Source organism: Mus caroli, unplaced genomic scaffold (genome assembly GCF_978045245.1).
Source record: "Mus caroli unplaced genomic scaffold, Mus_caroli_1 scaffold_3, whole genome shotgun sequence".
Taxonomy (NCBI): domain Eukaryota; kingdom Metazoa; phylum Chordata; class Mammalia; order Rodentia; family Muridae; genus Mus; species Mus caroli.
The window spans coordinates 43,145,452-43,149,362 of record NW_028227258.1 but is presented as its reverse complement, the minus strand read 5'-3'; the positions used below and the strand labels follow the sequence as shown (position 1 = coordinate 43,149,362).

Genomic DNA, 3,911 nt, shown 5'->3' with positions numbered 1-3,911 from the left:
CCTACTGCAACAAGGCCAAGCTTAAAGGGGATGGATATATACGATTTTATGAGGACACATTCACCCTTTACGGTGTAAATAGCTCAGGGTGTACATACTGTTTGCTAATGGTTTGTTTGCTCTGAGTTTGCCAGACGCACCAACGTGGAACTTCCAGGAGAAATGCAAGCTTTGGGCGTAAGTATACCCAGCCACAGAGTGGGATGGTAAACAGGGGAAAGGGCAGCAGACATAACAGGAGAAGCACCCGATGCCATGAGTCGTGGAAACAAGGCTGACCACTTTGTCCTGCAAGATGTGGAACTCCCCTGAGAACCAAGAAGCTGTATCAAGCTCAGGACTGGTGGCCAGCAGTGGCTGGGGCTGGGGCTGGGGCTGCAGAAAGAGGAGGAATTTCCTGTACCTGATCTAGAGTCAAATCCATTCCTCACCTGGGTGCATCCTACCCCAGTCTGTCACACACACACACACACACACACACACACACACACACACACACACACACACAGAGAGAGACAGACAGACAGACAGACAGACAGACAGACAGAGATACAGAGACAGAGATAGACAGACACATACACACACATATAGAGACAGAGACAGACAGACAGACACACGAGAGAGAGAGACACGGAAAGAGAGAGAGGGAGAGAGGGAGAGAGAGGAAGGGAGGAAGGGAGGGAGGGAGAGAGGGAGAGGGATAGAGAGAGAGAGAGAGAGAGAGAGAGAGAGAGCACCATGGCTCAAATAACCAGTAAGTGTAAAACTTCATTAAAATCTGGATTTTTCTGGCTTTAGAATCGATAACTCCATTAGGAGATCCTGGAACTTGGAGGATAGACACCAGCTGCTGCTCCTGTCAAAAGAGGTCATGACGTAACTAAGGAGGAGGACATAAATGGTTCAGGCATCAGGGAAGACGAGGAGAGACCAAACTTTTGCAAACTGAAGTAGCAGTGTGATATTTTTTCCTTCTTAGAGTTCCTATTATTGTAATGATAATGATGCCCATGTTGCAGGATTTTGTTATGGACAAGGTGATATGAATCACAAAATATTTAGACGACTGCATAAACCTAGGAATGACTGGGGTTTGTATTATTTAGCGTCTTCTAACAGTGTTTCTGTAACTTCTCTGTTCACTAGAAAGAACCAAAGTAAGATCACAGTAGATAAACATCTCATAAGAGGAGAGTTTTTTTTTTCCAAAAAGAAATTGGGAAAATATATTTGCATTTGTCTTTCTATGCAATAATTTTTTTGATGAATACTCAGAGATCTCATTTTTAAATTTTATTATGCTTTTATTGATTTTTTGTGCGAATTTGTTATGCTTTCATTGATTTCTTTGTGTGAGTTTGTGTGCATGCACGTGCTTGGGCACATATAATACAGTCTGTGTGTAAAGTCATTGTGGGAGTTATTTCTTCTACCTCCTGGGCCCCAGGGATCAAACTCAGATCTTTGGGCTAGGCGGCAAGCTCCTTTATGCATAGAGCCATCTTGCTCACTCTCCACAGGAAGGAATATAGTGGTGTGAGTAGTGTGCTCACACAACTGCACAGATAGGACCATGGGTGGAGTTTTGCTAGTAAAACGGTACACTTTGATCTCTGAATGTACTCCCAAGCCAAATATCTGTAAAAGAAAAGAAAAGAAAAGAAGAGAGAAGAAAAGTGAAAACAGGCGGCCATAGAGTTTTTCAGTTTTGTTCTTTGGAAGTCTTTTCAAGCAGAAGGTGGACCTCTCAAGCAGGGGTCAGAGAGAATCTGATCACTGCTAATGTCTCTGCAGGGTGATTACCGGAAAACATGGTAGTGGCGGCATGCCTCTGTTGCCCTTGCTTTTGTTCCCAGAATACACACTAAGTACTCACCGAAGTGATGTTATTTAGTCAAATCCAAGGAAAGATGCCTTTAATTGGTTGCTTTGTCCCCCGTCTCTGTCCACTGGAATACTATTTGAGATTTGGCTTGATCCCAAGTCACTGAGATAGCACTGGAGAGCCTGTGCTGACAGAACTCAGAAGCCTGTTGCGGTGCTCTGACTGATGAGTTCAGCGTAACCTGTTGAGTCACACTGACATCCTCCAAAGGTCAAGGGTATGGGTCAGCTCTCCTGTCTGAAAGAGATGGATTGCCCAACACTAGCTAAAAGCGTCCAGCTTATGTGTGGAAAATCTGAAAGGGCTTGCTTACCCTCCCCACCCCCACCCCCCACCCTTTTTAAGGTTGACTTGTGTCCCAATTTGCAAACCCTGTTTTGAAGTTAGTTTTGGAGCCATCGACCTCTGGCCTGTTGCTGTTTCTGTGAACTGTGCTCCGTGGCTAGCTTTGATCTTTGCTTTCCTCTGCTCAGAATGGTCTTTCCTTTCCTCTGCCTTCTGATGGCCTTTGAGAATCAGCTCATCCCAATCATGTTCACCCGGATCAGTTCCCAGAGAGTGGCTTCTAATTTCACTGTTATGCAGTTGCCAACATAATTCATTCAGCATTAAATTATATTGCCCTCACCACAGTGATAATGCCATATGATATAAAAGGACCCTGGGTGACTGTCACAAAGTCAAATCTGTGACTTTTAAAATACAGTAGCATTATAAAGACATTTTCATACTACTTGTATTTTAATTGGGGAGAAAGTTTATCAAGTCAGGAAATTATTAAAGTTATTAAAGAGCACTGTTTGCCTGGGTGCTGGAGAGGTGGCTCTGTGTTTAAGCAGACTGGCAACTCTTTCACAGGATCAGGGTTCTACTCCCAGAACCTACACAGTGACTCAACTGTCAGCCAGTTTCTAGGGAATCTGACACCCTCTTCTGGCCTCTGAAGGTACTGCATACATGGGGTACACTCTCGTAGGTGCAGATCAAACACCCACATACAAAATAAAAATAAAAACTACTAAAAACAAAACAAAACAAAAACCCCTACTGCATAAAAAATAAACTTTACCTTGTAAAAATTCAATATTACTAAGAAAAATTTGAAAAACATTTGCTACCATTGGCTTAATCTGCCTAGAGAGTGGCCTGTAACAGACTCTTTTTAGAGGGAAACGAGTCCTTTGAGGTACCGCGGCACCAAATAGCATGCTCACTACCTTCAGTGTTAAATGAGTAAAGCAACTTATGATCGGATTTCTCCCAGATTCAAGCATACACACTTGACACACACTAGTCCAGCCACACTCATCTTATGATCGAGGAAGTAGAATCTCAACATACCTTAGGCTCTTTCAGGACATGCGCACTCGCGTAGAGTCTGTACAAAGAGAAGCTTTTCAGTAAGGCTGGGAAACTGCATGCATAGGTTTTTATCAGCCGACCTTTAGAGATCGTCTTTGTAAACTTCAAATACATCAAAGATTGGCTTTTAAAACTAGGCATTTCCCCCCAGGGACTGACTCTCTCTCTCTCTCTCTCTCTCTCTCTCTCTCTCTCTCTCTCTCTCTCTCTCTCTCTCTCTTTCCTCTCTCTCTCTCTCTCCCTCTGATGACTGAGTACCACATCACTAGGATAATGTTCCAGAGTCCAGCATCCTTTTGGTCATATTTACGTTGATAGGAAAACCATCTGAGGAGTCTCCCAAATATTTGCCACCTCTTGTTCCCTGAAAATTAAGTAATTAAGTAGTATTTAAAAGCTCAGAGAAGCAATTGCCCTTTGCTTTAAAAGTATTCAGTGGTAGAACCCTTGCTCAACCATATGCAAGGTTCAAGGTTCAGTGCCTAGCTAAACACACACACACACACACACACACACACACACGCACGCACGCACGCACACACACACACACAAGAGAGAGAGAATATTTTTTGCTTTAATTTTTTGTGAAGTTATTTAACACCCCCCCCCAAAAAAACATAGTTATGGGATAAAGCCATTTTTATCACCAAGAAAGTAAAACCCA

The 3,911-nt window shown here is 43.2% G+C and overlaps 1 long non-coding RNA gene across 2 annotated transcripts; it reads right to left on the bottom strand.

The window, feature by feature from the left end:
* Window positions 1–1,283: 1,283 nt before the first annotated feature.
* Window positions 1,284–3,691, bottom strand: LOC110291491 (uncharacterized). 2 transcript variants are annotated; one of them, XR_002377576.3, is made up of 4 exons: window positions 3,506–3,691; window positions 3,227–3,263; window positions 1,877–2,122; window positions 1,284–1,638 (listed from the first exon to the last, which is right to left on the bottom strand). It is a non-coding gene; the product is annotated as an uncharacterized LOC110291491 (long non-coding RNA). The 2 variants fall into 2 exon arrangements; XR_003836167.2 differs by having other exon boundaries at window positions 3,227–3,691.
* Between the last annotated feature and the right edge of the window lie 220 nt (window positions 3,692–3,911).